This window comes from Bos indicus, chromosome 23, assembly GCF_029378745.1.
Source record: "Bos indicus isolate NIAB-ARS_2022 breed Sahiwal x Tharparkar chromosome 23, NIAB-ARS_B.indTharparkar_mat_pri_1.0, whole genome shotgun sequence".
Lineage (NCBI taxonomy): Eukaryota > Metazoa > Chordata > Mammalia > Artiodactyla > Bovidae > Bos > Bos indicus.
This window is the reverse complement of record NC_091782.1, coordinates 15,170,877-15,192,956: the sequence shown is the minus strand read 5'-3', so window position 1 is coordinate 15,192,956 and position 22,080 is coordinate 15,170,877. Positions and strand designations below refer to the sequence as shown.

General features: G+C 43.2%; 1 pseudogene; it reads left to right on the top strand.

Moving 5' to 3' along the window:
* The first annotated feature begins 15,610 nt into the window (after positions 1-15,610).
* The window catches only part of LOC139179103 (transcription initiation factor TFIID subunit 9-like), a 44,015-nt pseudogene continuing 37,545 nt past the window's right edge, over positions 15,611-22,080 (top strand).

Below are 22,080 nucleotides of genomic sequence, written 5' to 3'. Positions count from 1 at the left end.
AGAGCACCCCTTTTTTGAAGCACTCCCCTCTTTCAGGGACATCTTAGCACAACAACTTCCCTTGTGTAGTTTCTCTTCCCAGTCCATCCACCCGACTGTGGATGTTCCCCAGGGATCTGCCAGCCACCTTCCTTCTCTTGCCGGTCACCAACTCATCTCATGCAATTTCATCCTTTCTCGTTAGTTCTACCACAGGCTCCGTGACTGTCTGGGAATGTCAACCATTGTCTCGACACCCAAATCTACATTCCAACCACCATTTGCCTCTCAATCTTAACCCTGCTTTTCCAACTGTTTTTGTCCATATTGCCCAGCATATGGTGAGTAGTAAATAATTGGTATATGTTTTAAATTATTATTGTAAAAAAGATGCAGAGAAGTGACTAAAGCATAAGAGGATTTTGTGACTGACTCATTTCCAGGATCGAGAGCTTTGGTGTGATCATCCTCCCTTGAAGATCACCCCACAAGCCAATCTACTTGTCCCCAGCCATAAGGAAATACAGCAGAATTAATGGAAGTTAGCAGGAGCAGACCCTATAAAGAGGCAGACCTAATGAGAAATAGCCTCATTAACTCCTTTTTACGTGTATATGTATGGCTGAGTCCCTTTGCTCTCCATCTGAAATCATCACAACATTGTTAATCGGCTAGACTCCAATATAAAATTAAAAGTCTGATAAAATTAAAATGTCAAAAAAAGAATTTACTCCTTTTGGAATTAACTCCTTTTAGAATAGCCTCATTAACTTCTTCCAGGCAAAGTGAGAGACAGAAAGGGATTAAAGATGAGGTGAGATAGGGCCAGTCAATCCTAAAGGAAATCAGTCCTGAATATTCATTGGAAGGACTGATGCTGAAGCTGAAACTCTGATACTTTGGCCACCTGATGCAGAGAGCTGACTCATTGGAAAAGACCCTGATGCTGGGAAAGATTGAAGGCAGGAGAAGGGGACGACAGAGGATGAGATGGTTGGATGGCATCACAGACATGAGTTTGAGCAAGCTCCGGGAGTTGGTGATAGACAGGGAAGCCTGGCGTGCTTAGGGTTGCGAAGAGTTGGACACAACTGAGCAACTGACCTGAACTGAACTGAGATAGAGCTGGAGACTTAGAGGTGGTAGGTGGGAAGCATAAGGACGATGGGATCAAGGGAATGAGGCTGTGCACCAGAATATGCCAGGTCTGAGGAGAGGAGGAAAAAAACCTCCATCCCTCCCCAGGTAAGCTTACTCAGGTTCTACTGGGAAGAGGAGCAGGTGAAGCTTGTAAAATACATCCTCTGCATGCTAAGAGTCTGTTTTTGAGGTTGTTGAGTCTTGAAGACTCCATAAAGTGGGAGGGGCCCTTCCAAGATCGTCTGTTTACTACTGCACACAGAACCCTAATGTAGGGAGGATGGAGGGTAATCGCTTATGCTCAAGACTGCCCCAAGGGTGGGGGTGGGGCCCATCTTTCTTCACCTGTCAGTCACCTGTATATCCCAGGAATATGGCTCTGTGTGGCACACTGCTCATCTAGAAAATTCCACCTGCTTCCTAAGGGACCCCCAAACAATTCAGCAAGCTTGTCCCTGCATCCAAAGCCAACTGTACACTTCCAAGGCCCAGCTAACTCGTGAGAGAAGTAGGCATCACAAAAGCCCCTCCTTGCCCACTTTCCAGGGCCAGATCTCCTGGTCCTGTACCACACAGGCCCCAGGAGCACTCAGCAAAGACCTTGTAAAGGATCAGTGAGAACCCCATGAGTAGCATCCAATCAGCACAAAATCGCCTTCCCCAGTTCACACTGACAGGCTAAAGAAGATGGTGATAAGAACTCAGGTATTAGAGACCCTGATTAAATCCCCACCTTGCCTCCCACTGCTCTGTGAGCTGCCTATGACAGGGAACTTTCTGAAGCTTAGTGCTTGTGATGGTTAATTTTACATGTCAACTTGGCTGGGCCACATACCCAAGTATTTGGTCAAATATTATTCTGGATGTTTTCATAAGGGTGTTTTTTGGATGAGATTAACATTTAAATTGGGGAACCTCTATAATGTAGGTGGGCCTCATTCAGTCATCTGAAGGTCATAATAGAACAAAGGGCGACTTCCAGGATTCTCCCAGCGGATGACGTATCAGACCTGAACTGCAACTCTTCCCTGGATCTCCAGCCTGCCAGCCTCCCACAATTAAATGAGCCAATTCCTAAAAATCTACCTGTCTATCTATCTACACACACACACACACACACATACACATACACACACACACACACACCCAACCACCCCCCACCATTGGGTCTGTTTATCCAGAGAACCTTGACTAATACAGTTTCTCAACAATAACATGGGATGAAGAACATTCCATCCCTAAAGGACTGTTGACCAGGTTAAACGGGGCAAATGGGTCGAAAGTCCCTACTCCAGTGAGTTCTTCTAAGACTGGGGAGAAAGAGGAACCTCAGAGTTGTGAGGTCCCTGTCATCCCAGCCCTGAGGCCATCAGAATCCACCTTTAGACTGGAGGCTCTGCTCAGGAAAATGCCAAACTCTGTCTCAAGGGCGTTGGTAATGCCGAGAGGGCAGAAGAAAGCTGTGGTACACTGGGCCCAGTCCAGCACAGATATATAACACATCCGGCGTTTTGATCACGGACCATTCTGTTTCTTTCACGTATGTTTAGGGGTATAATCTCCATTGATTAGAACCAGCCTCCTGAACTTCCACTATCCAACAGTAACTTCTTTTTTTTTTCTTCAAACTTTTTATTTTGTACTGGGGTATAGCCGATTAACAAATAATTGTTTTGGTAGTTTCAGGTGAACCGCAAAGGGGCTCAGCCGTGCATATACATGTACCCATTCTCCCCTAAACTCCTCTCCCATCCAGGCTGCCATGTAACACTGAGCAGAGTTTCACGTGCTATACAGTGGTCCTTGCTGGTTATCCACTTTAAATTTAGCATTCAGCCAACAGTAACTTCTAAGACTACAACTAAAGAAGGAAGGTCAGTTTCCACAATTTCTTCCTGGAAAGGACATGAAATTAGGACATGAACTGCCTGAAAGATGTTTTAGGTTCTCATCATGGTGTGGGGTTGTAGAATGGCCTCAGAATATGGCATCAGTAAAAGCCTGGTTTCTAACCCCAGTTCAAGATCTTACAGCTAATTAAGAGCATCATTTAGTTTCTCTGGAAAAATATGGAATAATAGGAGGATCAAGCCCATGGTGCCGGAGTGAGGATTGAATTGCAGAATGTTTGTAATTACAGATGGCCATTATTCTTACAAGCCTCTTCCTCTCTTTGCCCTTTTCCATCTCCATCCTCCCCCCGCCCCCACCACCACCACCACACACAGCTCTTCTGTTAGTTAATACCAAGAATGCACTTAACATTAATGTACAATTCACCAGGTTCCTGGCATCTAGCTCTCTGCAAATATCTTTGCCTGGAGTTAAGAAACCTCCCCTGGCTCGGACATGACCACACCAAATAGGCAGCGATTGGAAAATTGGGCCCATAAAAGCCGTCTCCTTCCGAAGACGCAGGACAGCATTTTTGAGAAGCCTGCTCAGGTTGTTTGCAGCGGCTTTGAGGGTCGGCTCTGCTGCCTTGCCTACGTCAGAACCCTAAGTGTTTAACCACAAGACACACAATCCAGGGACATCGTGGCGGCAGCCATCCACCCCCACAGCAAGGCAGGCCATGCGTGCGTCTAATGCGGTATGTGCCCCTATTCCCATCCCCAGCAGAGGCCAGACAGGCTCCACACCTGGCCAGATGTGGGACGGGATATGGCCCAGTATGCAAAGTACTTCAGCGGCTGAGAAAGGGGGTGGAATTCCTTCCTGCTCCCCCTAGACAATGTGTGATCTGAGTCTAGGGTCCCCAGCCTGGGGAAAGGCCATGCCCACTGGTAGCCACAGCAGCTTATGTTATTTCTGGAGACAGAGCCCTTGCAGTCGGGGGCTGCATACAAACTCCCATGATGGTCTCGCCTTCGGTAGCTTAAGACTCTTTGAAGAATCATGCTCAGGGCTGAGTGCTGCAATCAAGTTCAAGGTGAAATTGTCTTTTGAAATGTTTGAGAGAAAGAAATCGTCCCACCTGATCTATACTGGGACTGGAGATGGGGAAAACACACACACACTCATTTTTCTCCGTTGAAGAATAAATGGAGGTTGATTGGAATCGTCAGGTCTGTATGACTTTGGGCTGGCACATGTGTGTGTATGCAACTGAGCAGGGACCTGGGGGAGGCCCAGGGACATCAGAAGAAGCATAACGCGTTTCATCATTCAGTGGTTTTGTCTTTTAAAGGAAAGACCTTAAACATGGTAAAGTGATGATGTTAGGAATCTGTTCTTAATTACCACTCAGTAACTTGGCAATCTGTTTTATCCCATTCATTTCTTTTGGAAAGTTCTCAGCGACTCATCTCTTCAGCTGTGTGTACACAATCATACACAAAAATAAAGAAAGAGAAAACCCACCCTGGTTGCCTTTGGAAAAAGCAAGGACATTTAATGAATCCTCTTGCAGATAGTCATGAGCACAGATTTTTAGATATTTTGGGGGAGTTTCATAAACACAAAATAGGCATATTTGATGGATGCATATATGTGGTTTTGGACTCTAGTGTAGGGACTTTTTCTTACTTTCTTTAACAGAAAGAAGCAGGAGCAGAAGCAGCAGCAAAACACTCCTTCACTAATGCTGTTTATTCACTCATCCTGCTAAGTCTCAGGCATTGCGATAAGCCCTGGAGCTGCAAAGTTGCACTGGATGGGGTTTCCATCAATTTGGATTTTAATCTAGTGGGAAAGAAAGCTCAATTTCATGCAGGTTAAAAAATAAATGAAAGCACATGAAACCTTCAGAATCACGATGGATCGGATGCAGTGAAGGTCAGTGGTAGATTGCCTGCCTTTGGATGAAGAAGAAAATACCTTCCCTTTCCACTGGTAACTTCCAGGCCAATTGTGATTCCAGGCCAAAATGCAATTTCCAAAATGCATTCTATAGAATGCTAATTCCTTTAAATGGCTTGCCAAACAAGGCAGAGGAAGTGTTTTTCATGATCAAAGAAGCTCAAGAAAAACTGTATATATTCTACCCACCTCCACACACACACACACCTTGAAACTTCACAGTGCCTGTTAGCATATGGAAAGTTCTAGAAGGTCCACAGCAAAAGAGATCTCCCGAACCTAGCTCAGCACAGTGCTCCCCAAAGTTCTTTCTTCACAGAACCTGTTTTTCACATAACATCTATGAACATCCTGTAACTTTCAGAAACATTGTTTAGTCTGAAGGGGACCAGAAGAAGTCTCTAAAAATAAACACAAGTGTAATGGGATGCTGAATTGGAATTTTTAATGAGGCAGCAAGATGCAATAGATAAGAAATTCTCAAATAATGTTTCATAGTGAGAAGCAGATTTTCAAAAGGAAGTATCTGGGAAGTGCTTTCATGCCTCCAAAAATTCCTTCAGATAAGAAGAATCAGAAGCATGGAAGTTGAGAAAAAATATAATGAGGAAGATTTCTCTGAGATGCCTGCACCAAAATTCCTTCCCTTTACTCCCCTAGTGAGAACAGCTTGAGGGGGATGACTCAAGGACCTAAGTGCTTCCTGAAGTTGGAAATTGTGGACAGTGTCAGACTCCAGCCTGAAAATATAGAAGGCAAGACACAGATGGTAAATTGATTTGGTGGTGGATCAAAGGAGAGAAGTTGCTTTATTGGGAAGGTTGGCACTCTACGTTTGCAAGGACAAGGATTAATACATGTGTCCCGACAAGCATATGTGGGCCACATGGGTGAGAAAGTGAGCCAGGAGACATATTTAGACCTTATCAAAGAGAACTACCTGGAAGAACTGTGGACCCACGATATCAAGGGTTGGTACAGAGTGGGCCACTGGCAAACCAACTAAATGGGAGAAAATCAGCTGAAGGAAGAAAATGCACAGCCTGTATCACAGGAGTTGCAGTTGGAGAGACCCAACTGAATAGTCTTTGAAGAACCCACCAAAGGCTTACAGGGAAAAGAGTCTGATATATGCAAACTATTTTGCAACCATGCCAAAAAATTCTCTGCAGAAGCGGGGACTTCCACTTATGGCTGAGTAAGGAGATTAGCAAAACTTATCCCCCCACAAAGCAACTACAAACTGGGATTAAATTAACAAAAACAACCATTCTGACACTATGGAAATCAATCAAATGCAAAAGACAATCTGAGAAGTGTTCATATACTTTACATAAAACTGATGAACTTTGGGTAAGAATTTTGAAATTCTTTAATGTTCTGACTTGAGGCTGTGTGAAATCGTTGACTTAACCGCTGTACCAGAAAGATACAAGTGTGATCTTTAGGAAGCCCAGCTTATAAATGAAAGTAAGGAGATCAAAACAAAACTGATGACACCGCACAAACAGGTTGAAAACAAAAGTTTGGAAAAAAACAGTACATGGTGCAAACTGCATTCACAAAAAATCTCAAGTGGCTATTAATATCAGATAACATAGACTTCAAAAGCAGAAATAGTAGGAGGCAAAGAAGCATATTTCATAATTATTAAATGGTCAAATCATCAGAAAGATATAATAAAAAACAACAGAACCTCAAAATACATAAAGTTAGAAGTGACAGAATTGAAAGGGGAAATTGAAAACTCAATAATAACAATCGGGGATTCACTATTCCACCCTCAGGAACTGATATAATCACTAGACAGTGAACCAGAAAGGATATAGAAGACTTGAACAACTCTATCAACCAACCTGATACAACAAACGCTTTCTATGTATGTGTGTCTTAAAGTCTATTTTGTCTGATACTATAATTTAATTTCCTTGTGACCAAACATCATACTTTGTATGACTTCAGTGTTTTAAAATTGTTTGAGACTTGTTTTATGGCCTAATTTATGGTCTTTGCTGGAGAATGTCTCAAGCACGCTTGATAACCTGTAGTCGCTGGGTGATTATTTTATCATTAGGAAATATTTTCCTTGTCTAAAATTCTGTTTCTAGTGTAGCACACCTGGAACCTTCTCTAGAAAATACCATGGCCATAAAACAAGTTTTAATAAATTTTAAAGGATTGAAATTATATGAAATATGGCATCTGATCACAGATCATCTAAATTATTTTTTAAAAAATCAACAAAAGGAAATCTGGGAATCTCCAAATATTTGGAAATTAAACAACATACATTTAAATATTCTAGATTGAAAGACTCAGTATTGTTGGTGATAAATTTGGCATTTATCCCCAAATTGATGTATAGATTCAATGCACTCCTATCAAAAACTAAGCAGGGTTTATTTGTTTGTCTTTGGCAAAAAGTTACATTGACAAGCTTATCTTAAAATGTATATAGAAATGCAAAGGAACTAAAAAAAATAAAACATTTGAAAATGCAAGACGAATTTGGAGTATTTCTATTATCCCAATTAAAAAACTTACTATAAATTTACAATAATCAAGACAGTGTGGTGTTGACATAGAATGGACATATAGAATCTACATATGATCTATATTGTAGATCATCAGGATGAAGTTAAAAGTTCAGAAATAAAACCTTACATTTCTGTACAAATGATTTTCAACAATTCAATGGGAAGAGGATAATTTTTTTCAACAAATGCTGCTGAGGACCTAGATATCAAATATGGAAAAAATTAGCTTTAATCGTAAATAAATGAAAGAACTAAGACTATTAAACTTCTTAGAATAAAAATAGGAGAAAATGTTTGTGAACTTAGGTTTAGCAAAGAGACTTTAAATATGACATTAAATGCATAATTTGTAACAGAAAAACATGACAAACTGGACCTTGTCAATTTTTAAAGTTTTACATTTCAAAAGACACTATGAAAATGAAAAGACAAGCCATATGTGAAGAAAATATGTATAAATCATTTATCTATGTACAAATCATTCATCTGATAAAGGACTAATATTCAAACATATAAAGAACTCTTACTACTCAATAGGTAGATGACAAACGACCCAATTTTTAAATCGGCAAATTATCTGAATAGACATTTTGTAAGAGGAGATACACAGATGGCTAATATGTACATAAGGAGATACTCAACATGATTGGTTATTAGGGAAATGAGAATTGAAATCACAATGAGATATCTCTATACATCTACTAGAGTGGCTACAATTGAGAAGATAGACAACAGTAAGTGTGGAAAAAGTGAAATTTTCACACATTGTTGATGGGAATGTAAAATGGTACAACCCTTTTGGAAAACAGTATATTTCTTAAAAACTTAAATATAAATTTACCATTAGACTCAGAAATTCCTTTTCTAAGAAGAAAGCCAAGAGAAATAAAAAGATGTATCCCCAAAAAGACATGTAAATGAATGTACATAATAGCATTGCTCATAATAGCCCAAAACTGGAAATAACCCAAATGCCCATCAACTGGTGAATGGATATGGTGAATGGGTAAATAAAACATGATATATCCATACAACTTAATACTATTCACTGATAAAAAGGAACAGATTTCTGATTCATGCCACAGTATGGATGATCTTCAAAACCTTTATGCTAGATTCCACATATAAGTGATATGATGTGATATTTGCCTTTCTCTGTACCTCACGCAATATGACAGTCTCTAGGACCATCCATGTTGCTGCAAATGGCATTATTTCATTCTCTTTTATGGCTGAGTATTATTCTATTATATATATGTACCATAGAAAACAAACTTAAGATTTATCCCCACCAGGGGTAGAGGGAAGGGATAAATTGAGAGATTGGGCTTGACATATACACACTCAGTTCAGTTCAGTTCAGTTCAGTCGCTCAGTCGTGTCCGACTCTTTGCGACCCCATGAATCACAGCACGCCAGGCCTCCCTGTCCATCACCAACTCCCGGATTTCACTCAGACTCACATCCATCGAGTCAGTGATGCCATCCATCCATCTCATCCTCTGTCATCCCCTTCTCCTCCTGCCCCCAATCCCTCCCAGCATCAGAGTCTTTTCCAATGGGTCAACTCTTCGCATGAGGTGGCCAAAGTACTGGAGTTTCAGTTTCAGCTTCAGCATCATTCCTTCCAAAGAAATCCCAGGGCTGATCTCCTTCAGAATGGACTGGTTGGATCTCCTTGCAGTCCAAGGGACTCTCAAGAGTCTTCTCCAACACCACAGTTCAAAAGCATCAACTCTTCGACGCTCAGCCTTCTTCACAGTCCAACTCTCACATCCATACATGACCACAGGAAAAACCATAGCCTTGACTAGATGGACCTTTGTTGGCAAAGTAATGTCTCTGCTTTTGAATATGCTATCTAGGTTGGTCATAACTTTTCTTCCAAGGAGTAAGCGTCTTTTAATTTCATGGCTGCAGTCACCATCTCCAGTGATTTTGGAGCCCCAAAAAATAAAGTCTGACACTGTTTCCACTGTTTCCCCATCTATTTCCCATGAAGTGGTGGGACCAGATGCCATGATTTTCGTTTTCTGAATGTTGAGCCTTAAGCCAACTTTTTCACTCTCCTCTTTCACCTTCATCAAGAGGCTTTTTTGTTCCTCTTCACTTTCTGCCATAAGGGTGGTATCATCTGTATATCTGAGGTTATTGATATTTCTCCTGGCAATCTTGATTCCAGCTTGTGCTTCTTCCAGCCCAGCGTTTCTCATGATGTACTCTGCATATAAGTTAAATAAGCAGGGTGACAATATACAGCCTTGACGTACTCCTTTTCCTATTTGGAACCAGTCTGTTGTTCCATGTCCAGTTCTAACTGTTGCTTCCTGACCTGCATACAAATTTCTCAAGAGGCAGGTCAGGTGGTCTGGTATTCCTGTAATAGATAACTAATAAGGACCTACTATGTAGCACAGAGAACTCTACTCAATATTCTACAATGACCTATATGGGAAAAGAATCTAAAAAGAAAGGCTGTATGTATATGTATAACTGATTCACTCTGATGTACACCTGAAACTAACACAACATTGTAAATCAACTCTACTCCAATAAAATAAACATTAAAAACTCTATGTTAATGAAAGAATCTGACACAATATAGTACACGGTGTAGGATTCCATTCATAGGAAATATCCAGAAAGACAAAAATCAGATCAGTGGTTGCCTTGGACTGGGGGAAGGAATAGGAGTTGACTGCAAATGGGCACAAGAGAACTTTTGGGGGTAATGGAAAGTTCTAGAAGAGTGAAAATCATTGTGGTTGCACAACTCTATAAATCTACTAAATATCACTGAATTATACACTTACAATGGGTGAATATTATAATATGCAAAACTATCCTTTTATAAAAACACTTTCCTGCCTCTCCTACTTCCTCTCAACTTTAAACCTGAGGGAGGAGAGGAGAGGAGAGAATCAGACCAGAAAGAGAAGAGAATGTAAACCACATCCTTTCCCCAAAGGTAAGCAGCTAGACTGCAGCTAATTTTAGCTGGGGAGGAGGTGGGTGTGGGGGGTTCAGAGAAAAAAGTACTCTGAATACATTGAAGTTCTAATTAATATACAGGATTGGATATTTTAAACCAAGTCTATGTTTTACCCTCTAACATATTTATAGAACCTTCTATTGGCTACTCATGAACAGAAAAGTCACTTGACCTGAGATTTTACCTAGTGAGAGGTAAAATAAGCCACCCACCACATGGGATAAGATATTCACCACAGGAGCGAAAGGTTCAGTGTGGGACAAAGGTACAGTTGATTTTGTAATCATCCCCCATGAAAACAACCCTTTTAGCCTCTGGTGACACGAGAATCAAAAACAGAGCAACAAGGACACAATTCAGCCATATAACAAAGTGCAGATTCAAAGTGTTTGGGGAACAGAAGAATTTTGAACTCAGGATCTGTTAGACCTGAGTTTGAGTCCTGGCTTGGCTATTTACTTATTTATTTATTTTTTAACTTTACAATATTGTATTGGTTTTGCCATATATCAACATGAATCTGCCACAGGTATACACGTGTTCCCAATCCTGAACCCTCCTCCCTCCTCTCTCCACGTACCATCCCTCTGGGTCATCCCAGTGCACCAGCCCCTAGCATCCAGTATCGTGCATCGAACCTGGACTGGTGACTCATTTCATATATGATATTATACATGTTTCAATGCCATTCTCCCAAATCATCCCACCCTCTCCCTCTCCCATAGAGTCCAAAAGACTGTTCTACACATCAGTGTCTCTTTTGCTGTCTCGTATACAGGGTTATTGTTACCATCTTTCTAAATTCCATATATATGTGTTAGTATGCTGTATTGGTGTTTTTCTTTCTGGCTTACTTCACTCTGTATAATAGGCTCCAGTTTCATCCACCTCATTAGAACTGATTCAAATGTATTCTTTTTGATGGCTGAGTAATACTCCATTGTGTATATGTACCACAGCTTTCTTATACATTCATCTGCTGATGGATATATAGGTTGCTTCCATGTCCTGGCTATTATAAACAGTGCTGCGATGAACATTGGGGTACATGTGTCTCTTCCAATTCTGGTTTCCTCAGTGTGTATGCCCAGCAGTGGGATTGTTGGGTCATTAGGCAGTTCTATTTCCAGTTTTTTAAGGAATTTCCACACTGTTCTCCACAGTGGCTGTACTAGTTTGCATTCCCACCAACAGTGTAAGAGGGTTCCCTTTTCTCCACACCCTCTCCAGCATTTATTGCTTGTAGACTTTTGGATTGCAGCCATTCTGACTGGCATGAAATGGTACCTCATAGTGGTTTTGATTTGCATTTCTCTGATAATGAGTGATGTTGAGTATCTTTTCATGTGTTTGTTAGCCATCTGTATGTCTTCTTTGGAGAAATGTTTATTTAGTTCTTTGGCCCATTTTTTGATTGGGTCATTTATTTTTCTGGAATTGAGGTGTAGGAGTTGCTTGTATATTTTTGAGATTAGTTGTTTGTTAGTTGCTTCATTTGCTATTATTTTCTCCCATTCTGAAGGCTGTCTTTTCACCTTGCTTATAGTTTCCTTTGTTGTGCAGAAGCTTTTAAGTTTAATTAGGTCCCATTTGTTTATTTTTGCTTTTATTTCCAATATTCTGGGAGGTGGGTCATAGAGGATCCTGCTGTGATGTATGTTGGCTATTTAATAGCTACATGATACGCAGGTCAGGAAGCAACAGTTAGACCTGGGCATGGAACAACAAACTGGTTCCAAATAGGAAAAGGAGTATGTCAAAGCTGTATATCGTCACCCTGCTTATTTAACTTATATGCAGAGTACATCATGAGAAACGCTGGGCTGGAAGAAGCACAAGCTGGAATCAAGATTGCCAGGAGAAATATTAATAACCTCAGATATACAGATGACACCACCCTTATGGCAGAAAGTGAAGAGGAACTAAACAGCCTCTTGATGAAAGTGAAAGAGGAGAGTGAAAAAGTTGGCTTAAAGCTCAATATTCAGAAAACAAAGATCATGGCATCTGGTCCCATCACTTCATGGGAAATAGATGGGGAAACAAGGGAAACAGTGTCAGACTTTATTTTTTGGGGCTCCAAAATCACTGCAGATGGAGATTGCAGCCATGAAATTAAAAGACACTTACTCCTTGGAAGGAAAGTTATGACCAACCTAGATAGCATATTCAAAAGCAGAGATATCACTTTGCCAACAAAGGTCTGTCTAGTCAAGGCTATGGTTTTTCCAGTGGTCATGCATGGATGTGAGAGTTGGACTGTAAAGAAAGCTGAGTGCCGAAGAATTGATGCTTTTGAACTGTGGTGTTGGAGAAGACTCTTGAGAGTCCCTTGGACTACAAGGAGATCCAACCAGTCCATTCTGAAGGAGATCAGTCCTGGGTGTTCATTGGAAGGACTGATGCTGAAGCTGAAACTCCAATACTTTGGCCACCTCATGCGAAGAGTTGACTCATTGGAAAAGACTCTGATGCTGGGAGGGATTGAGGGCGGGAGGAGAAGGGGATGACAGAGGATTAGATGGCTGGATGGCATCACCGACTCGATGCACATGAGTTTGAGTGAACTCTGGGAGTTGGTGATGTATAGGGAGGCCTGGTGTGCTGTGATTCATGGGGTCGCAGAGAATTGGACACAACTGAGTGACTGAACTGAACTGAACTGATATGGGAAATGTCACTTAGCCTCTCTGATTTCAAGTTGCTTATCCTCAGATTGATAGTAATATCGACCTCAAGGGCTTCTTATAAGGATTAGGTGGTGTAATGTATATAAGAGAATTTTGAGAGAGGACTTACTTAACAGTCTAGGTATATCAGTCAGGGTTCTCTCAGAGAAGATGAACTGCTTTGAATGATATAGAATAACGATACAGAATAATGATTTATTATAGGGATGAGACCAAGCATGGGCATAGTATGGCAGTCTATTTAAAGCTATCACTTTTGCATCCCATGTTGGGCCCAAAGTCAGCAGAGGTGGCAGTTATGAAGGGAAGACGTCTGTGAACTAGGGAGATTCAGGTTTAGCTAGAACTTGGAAGGGCAGACTGGAGCTGTCTTGGTGCCTCACCGCCTCTACTCCAGATGACCCAAGTGGCCTGCAGGATAAGCTTCACAAGTAACTGGTCCAGGATTCAGAGATGGGAGGAGGATATTGGAGGGGGGGAGCTGGAAGAGCTGTGTGCCCAGTTGCTACCCCTCACCAGTGAGCCAGCAGATCAGTCACAAGATGCTTGAGTTGTAAGAGTGTCTGCCCTTCAGCCACCTTCAGAGCATACTAAAAGGACCACAGCATCCCTTAAACCTTTCAACTCTGGTGCAAATTTCTCTTGTGGCCAGGCTTAACCTGGAACTATGCAGAGAAGCGAATTCTGGGAAATATAGTTTCAGCTTTATTAATTGACAGAATACAATGTCACCACAGTCTGGGCCATGACAACTTGGCATCCATACCTGTATCTTTTCATCATATTTAACATCCAAATAAAGACAATAGCAAGATCTTGCTTTGCCTTACATGATGCAACTCTCTCATGTACCACCCAAAACACAACAACCTTCTCTGTAAAACAGGGGCCCCCAGTCTCCAGGATCTAAAACCTGATGATCTGGGGTGGAGCTGATGTAATAATAATAGAAATAAAGTGCCCAACAAATGTAACGTGCTTGAATCATCCTGAAACCACCACTCCTACTCCACCCTCTCCCCGGGTCCATGGAAAAACATTCTTCCACGAATCTGGTCCCTGGTGCCAAAGAGGTTGGGGACCACTGCAGAGGATACAAAGTTCTTTTATCCATCACTGCCAGATGTTCATTCCTCCTCCAGCTGAGTCATACTCATCTGGAGCTATTTGGTAATGTAAATTCTAAGATATCAATCAAGTTTACTATTAACACATCTTATATTAGATGGTGAAGAAATGGGAGAGGGAAAGAAAAATATTAATGTGTTCATAGTAAAATGAGGAAGAAACACTGTTATAGTCTTCATTTCTACAACTGATTATATGGTCATAGCTAGAGTTTTCCTTCTTCTGCTATCCATTCAATATAACTTTTGCTTTCAGTAAACATCTTCAGTTGGTCAAAATTTCCTACCTGATGGAGTGACTCCATCTTTGTTCCTAAAGGCTATGGAGCACTAACACTCCAGCCTGTACTAGGCTGCTGTCCTTTACCATTCATCTGTTTTTTGTTTTGGTTTTTAATATTTTGACAGTGCTACATGGTGTGTGGGATCTTAGTTCCCTGGCCAGGGGTCAAACCCATGCTCTGTGCATTGGAAGCATGGAATCTTAACCACTGGGTTACCAGGGAAGTCCTACCATTGGAGAACCAAGAGATGCTCTGGCAGATCTGCATCCAGACACACCAGTGTACTCAGTCTTCCCTCGTTGTACACGTGGGCTTCAGTTGTGTCTGACTCTTTGTGATTCTGTGGACTGTAGTCCATCAGGCTCCCCTGTCCATGGGATTCCCCAGGCAAGAATAATAGAGTAGATTGCCATGCCCTCCTCCAGGGGCTCTTCCACCACCCGGGAAGTCCCCATTGTACAATAGTCTTCGATTTCCCCTCGGCAAGATTGATCACCTAGGCTTGCACAGCAGTCCACCTTCTTTTTCTGTTGATTCTCCAGCGGGAAGAACCTAAAGAAGTCAAGAGGCAGTCTCAACTTCCAGTTTAATGAATCACTGCTGTGATGGACAGATTTCCTCTTAGGAAAGAAACGAAGTCCTCTCAACAAGAAGGGCCCAAAGATGCAGAAACAAAAAGCAGAAGTTTAAGTAGAGGTAATAGAGATCTTAATCCCTTTCCCACTCTTTAAGAATCCATGAATCCCAGCTGTGAGAGAAAGAGTACAATCCCTTGGTCACCAGTTTAGAGCATATGCCTTATGCTGTAGGATATTGGGCTTCTCTGGTGGCTTAGATGGTAAAGAATCTGCCCACAGTCTGGGAAACCCAGATTTAATCCCTGGGTTGGGAAGATCCCCTAGAGTAGAAAATGGCAACCCATTCCAATATGCTTGCCTGGAGAATTCTGTGAATGGTAGGACATTGCCTCAGTTCTGCAAGGGATTGACACGCAGCTGGTGCCGTAACTATGTCTGCAAAAGGTCATTCTACAGTTCTAGCAATCAGCTGCTTCGCAGTGATGGGGAACAAGGTAAGATCAGAAACATCCATGGGCAAGAGTCCACTGCTGTACTTCACTGGCTGTGAAATGAGTTCCTTGGGCAGCAGCAACACTGCATTGAATACCATGACAGGGGACAAAGTATTCTGTTTAAGCCCACAGATACCAGTTTTGACAAAAGCATTGTGAGCAGGAGAGGTCAGTCTAAATCCAAAGAAAGAATCTACTCCGATAAGAACAAATGCTGCCCCTTCCACGATGGACACAGCCCACTGTCATCAACCTACTACTGCACGGTTGGCTGATCCCTTCTCCCTTCCCCCCAAGAAATAGTGTACTATCAAGGGCTCACTGTTGGTCTCTTCTTTGGCATATTGGAGACTCAGCAGTGGCAGTAGCCAAATCAGCCTTGTTGAGTAGAAATCCATGTCGCTCAGCCTCCATTTCTGCCATCAAGGCTACTTTGTTCACAAGCTCACTGGTCAAGGAAGGGTGATTAGGGAGAGGCTGTCTGACCTGCAGAGTGAGTCATCTTGTCTACCAAATTCTTAAACTCTTCCTCTATTGAGGGCATTCTTTGGTGAGCACAAAGATACAAAGTCCTTTACATTATGCATTAGTCCTTTACAATTTTCTAAATTATCGTTTAGAAAATTTAACCATATGCTTCTTCCCCAGGCCTCCTTGTCACTGATTTTCCAAGTCTTTGGCCACGCAGCCAAACCATTATCCACTATGCATGAATCAGTATAGCTCCTAACCTTTGGTTATCTCTTCTTTCAGGCAGGATGAACAACTCTGCCCACTGGAAGGATTACTTACTCACCCTCGTCCTTTGGGGACACCCGGGAGTGGGACTGTGGTTTTTGTACTCTGCTGTCTTCACATAGTGTCAGTATCTTGCAGTGAATCATACATAAACCAAGCCCAAATGTTTCTTCTTAAGTCAAAAGATCATAGAAAACCCCCATGTAGCCACAGGGACAGGTCAAGAGGGAAGAAGCAAGGTGCAGGAACAAAGCCAGCTACATCATTTGTGGAGCCCAGAGCAAAATGAAAATGAAGGACCCCTTCCCCACAAATTACGAATTTCAACACGGTGAGAGTAGAGCATTAAACCAAATGTGAGGCCTTCTGAGCACGGGCCCTGTGAGCATGCCCAGGACCCTCGGCAGGAGTATGGCCCTTGGTTCCTGGACTACTTGTTTATGCATGTTACTTGTTAGGATTGGTTTGAGCCGTTTCATGTATGCCACTTTGACTTTTTTTAAGGAGGTTATCTTCTTTTTAAAAATCAGTTAACCTATTATTTATTTTTGGCTGTTCTGGGTCTTCCTTGCTGTGCATGGACTTTCTCTTTTTTCGGCAAGTGGGGGCTACTCTCCCGTTGTGGTGTGTGGGCTTCCCTTTGCAGTGACTTTTGTTGTGGAGCACAGCTCCAGGCAGTAGCTGTGGTGCGTGGGCTTAGTTGCTGCACGGCATGTGGAATCTTCCTGGACCAGGGATTGAAACTGTGTCCCCTGCATTAGTGGGTAGATTCTTAACCACTGGACCATTAGAAAAGTCCTGTCACTTCCATTTGATTGTGGAGGGGTCCCTGCATGCCCAGCTTTGTGTTTTAATGTGTCAGATATTGACACCCAATTCATGATGTGTGACTCAAGTCTTATGGTAACTTGGCCCAAGGTCAGGTGGTTTTCAGCCACTACTAGGACCCTGGAGCAAAACAGAGCTATTTCTCAAAGGAGAATAGTTATCCACAGAGGATGACATATCTGCTCAAAATTCTGCTGGTCTATGCTGTGATTCACCTATGAAGGCTTGCCAAAGGCTCTACAGACGCATTCCAGTGTGCCTCAGACACTTCGAGTATCACTGAGCATGCTGGATCACATAGTCCAAGAGGCAAAGGACCTTGCACCTTAGTCTGGATCTACTGAAGCACCCTCTCCTGTCCTAGGTCCCATTCAAAACTATGCAAGCAGGAGTTGAGAATTTATACAAGCTCTACCCATTAAACATAGGCCATAAATATGGCCAGAAAGCACAGCAGACCAGAAACTGTGAATAGGTCCATGTGACTCCATCATCACCAAAGGAAAAAAATCACCCCAAGGATGTGGTCTATTGGTGTTTGGTGAGCAGTACTAGATCCCCTGAACACAAAAACTAAAATCTTCAAAGTTTAGAAAGCCATATGGCACACTGATTAAGGCTGGGGACTCTGGAGTCAGACTCCCCAGAGCCTAAACCTAAGTCCTGTCACTTTCAAGCTGTGTGAGTTTAGAGAAAGAAAGTACTAGTCATTCAGCAGTGTCCGACTCTTCGTGACCCCATAGACTATACCCCACCAGGCTCCTCTGTCCATGGGATTCTCCAGGCAAGAATACTACACTGGTTACCATTTCCTTCTCCAGGGGATCTTCCCGATCCAGGAATTGAACCCAGGTCTCCCACATTGCAAGCAGATTCTTTACTGTCTGAGCTACAAGGGAAGCCCATGTGAGTTTGGGCAAGTCATTGATAACCTCTCCAAGACTCAGAAGGGATAATAATGGTTCAGATCAGATCAGATAAGTCTCTCAGTCGTGTCTGACTCTTTGCGACCCCATGAATTGCAGCACGCCAGACCTCCCTGTCCATCACCAGCTCCCGGAGTTCACCCAGACTAACGTCCATCGAGTCGGTGATGCCATCCAGCCATCTCATCCTCTGTTGTCCCCTTCTCCTCCTGCCCCTAATCCCTCCAAGCATCAGAGTATTTTCCAATGAGTCAACTCTTCGCATGAGGTGGCCAAAGTACTGGAGTTTCAGCTTTAGCATCATTCCTTCCAAAGAAATCCCAGGGCTGATCTTCAGAATGGACTGGTTGGATCTCCTTGCAGTTCAAGGGACTCTCAAGAGTCTTCTCCAACACGACAGTTCAAAAGCATCAATTCTTCGGCACTCAGCTTTCTTCACAGTCCAACTCTCACATCCATGCATGACCACAGGAAAAACCATAGCCTTGACTAGACGAACCTTTGTTGGCAAAGTAATGTCTCTGCTTTTGAATATGCTCTCTAGGTTGGTCGTAACTTTCCTTCCAAGGAGTAGGCCTGGCGTGCTGCGATTCCTGGGGTCGCAAAGAGTCGGACACAACTGAGCGACTGATCTGATCTGATCTGAAGAGTTATATCCATCTTGTAAGCTTGTTACAATGATCACATGTGCTGAGCTGTGCTTAGGTAGGTTCTCAGTTATGTCCAACTCTTTGTGACCCTGTGGACTGTAGCCTGCCGGCTGTCCCACATTGCAGGCGAGTTCTTTACCATCCGAGCCGCCAGGGCTAAGGCACAGAGTGAAGACTCAACAAATTTTCTCACGAAAGCTTTTCTTAGAGATGAGCAAGATATAGAAGTCACTAGATTGGGGTAGGAAGAAACCAGAGGTGTGGCTCATGTAGCCCCTTAAACATGGAAGACTCTATATGCCTCTGCTTATGGTGTAAAGGGAGAGAGGGGAACCGAGAATGTGTTCAGGTTACCATTATGCTTTCTAAAGAGTGAAACTGTGGCAAGTCGTCTCCATCTCTGCATCTCAGTTATTTCAGGCATAAAACAACAGGGCTGGTCTTCATGATCATGATGGACTATAAAGAAAGCTGAGCGCCAGAGAATTGATGCTTTTGAACTGTGGTGTTGGAGAAGACTCTTGAGAATCCTTTGGACTGCAAAGAGATCAATCCAGTCAATCCTAAAGGAAATCAATCCTGAATATTCATTGGAAGGACTGATGCTGAAGCTGAAACTGCAATACTTTGGCCACCTGATGCGAAGAACTGACTCGTTGGAAAAGACCCTGATGCTGGGAAAGAGCATCACCAGCTCAATGGACATGAGTTCAAGCAAGCTCTGGGAGGTGGTGATGGACAGGGAAGCCTGGCGTGCTGCAGTCCATGGGGTCACAAAGAGTCAGACATGATTGAACTACTGAACTGAACTGAACACTGATCTTCATGATTTCCTGGTCTCCCCCTTCCCTGATGGGGGCTTCCCTGGTGGCTCAGACAGTAAAGAGTCTGCCTACAGTGCAAGAGACCCGGGTTCAATCCCTGGGTCAGGAAGATCCCCTAAAGAAGGAAATGGCAACTCACTCCAGTATTCTTGCCTGGAAAAATCCCATGAATGGAGGAGCCTGGCAGGCTATAGTCCATGGGGTCACAAAGAGTCAGACACGACTGAGCAACTTCACTTTCTTTCCCATCCCTGACGGTCTATGATATGATGACTCCCACCTCTCGTGAGATGTGGGACCTTCCCCTGCCACAGCCATGAGATCCCACCCATGATCCCAGCAGACAGTGCTTTGGCCAGGTCCCTGCAGCTCTTTGCTCTAAGAGCAGGTCTGGCAAAGACCAATCAGAGGTTTGGGGTATTTATTAAAGCTCTGGCAATGGCTCCCACGTCTACAACTGAACTATTTTCAGCCCCAGCTATTTTCTTTTCCTTTTGAAGAGTGGGTGGATTTTAAGACAAACAGACTAATTAGGTATATGTTAGCATTGCCACAAAAGCAAAACAGTCAGATTTCCCAACACGACACCAAGTTGGGGCTTGGAATTTGGAGGATTACAAGGGAAACCTGGTGGTCTTTCCATTTCTCACACCCGGGGGTCTTGTCTTTTGACCAACTGGCCTCTCCCTGGGACAAGTAAGGGGGAGCTTCTGGGAGGGTCTCCATCCTGGGGGTGGAGGGGTGGGGACAGCAAGATTCCCTCCTTTCATTCTTCAGGCCCCCAAGTTAAGAGCAAAGACACCACAAACACTTAAGTAATTAAAGAATAATTTAAAACAAATGTGCACTGGAGTCCGGGTGGAGCAGAGTAGGCTTGGCTTAATACACAGTGTGGTGAGAGTCTTCCTAGGGCTTGATCTTTCACTAGGAAAAAGGAGTTCCTTCCTGCACCAAACACACCCAGGATTCTGGTGAAACCTCCCCTGCTTCCCCACACACAAACACACATAGGGCCCTCATGACTTTGCTATTCCAAAGTGGCGTCTAGCCCAGGGGAGCTGCCCTTGAAGAGAAATTCCCTGGCATATAAACCAAATAAGCTTTGGCTGCATATGGCAGAAAATCCAAGATAGCAGTGGCATAAATGAAATAGAAGTTTATTTCTTCTATTCATGCAAAAGAACCCCAGAGGTAGGGAATCCAAGGCTGTGTATGGTATGGAGGATGAGGGAGGTACCCAGGGATAACCAAGGAAAGAGGCTGCTCTGGCAGATTTTCCAAGGATGTGACTCTGACCTTGAGATTGTATCTGGCCAGCAAGAAGGCGAGTATTGGCCCCAACCTGCCCATTGTGTTGGGCATGCCCAACATGCCTGTGGGGCATGTATGTATTATTTTTCACTCATTCATCCCACAAGATACTGGCTTAGCCAATAAGTTCATTCAGGTTTTTCCATTAGAAAAACCTGAACAAACTTTGTGGCCACCCAATATTTACTGAGAAGTCACTATGTGCCAAGGACTACATCAGGTGCCAGGTCAATAATGTGACTAAGGCAACTACAACCACACTCTGTGAAGTTTCCAGTCAAGTGGAGAAGACCCATAAGAAGATTTCAATAGAAAAATGAACTCTGTGGCTAAGCTGTACCTAGGAGACAGCCAGGACACTGTAATAGAGAATAGCAGGGGAGATTGACTTAGCTCAGGGTCGTACAGAGCTCAGCTAGAAGGTTGCAGAAGTGGTAAGGGAGAGACATCAATGGAGAAGGTCATCAGGCCAGCCAGCATTCACAAGAAGCAGATAGAAACAATGGCAGGTCTTTTGAACATGGCTGATGTCAACCAAGTAGTCACCAGTCACCCTACAAAGAGACCCAGATAGACTCAGGAGAACACTGGGGCTCTAACCACCTGCCAGGCTCTAGCCCTGCCCAATTCAGTTAAACCTACATGATAGAGGCGACAAGGCCCATTTAATGCAACCAAGATGCTCTCAGGACAGTGCAGTGACTGGCCCAACTTCATTAAACAGCAAGAAGGAAGCAAAGCTGCAGTTTACCCTCAGGTTGTCAGGATCCAGGTCCTTTGCATACACAGATACTCAACCCATAAGACCAAACTGATGTGTTTCAGCTCATGCTTTTGGGTTAAGGGGAGCGGGATATTGGCCCAAAAAGCTGGGTGCTGATGCCCATGGAGAACTAACAGACCAGACAGAGATGGGCAGAGAGGCCAGCCAGCCTCCAGCATCACATTACACTCCCCAGACCTAATTGCTTTACAGACTAAACAGCACAATTTACAGTCAGCCCTGGGATAATGACGTCTCCCCGTCCAGTTCTGCTCCGTTCCGAGGGATTCCAGTGTTTTCCTCGGAGATATTAGACCAGGGGCCCGCAAGACCAAGGTTCTCTGGACTCAAAGGCAACCATTGTGAGAGAGGCCGGGGAGGGGCCCGTGGGAGGAAGAGGGACTAAGTGGTATTGCAG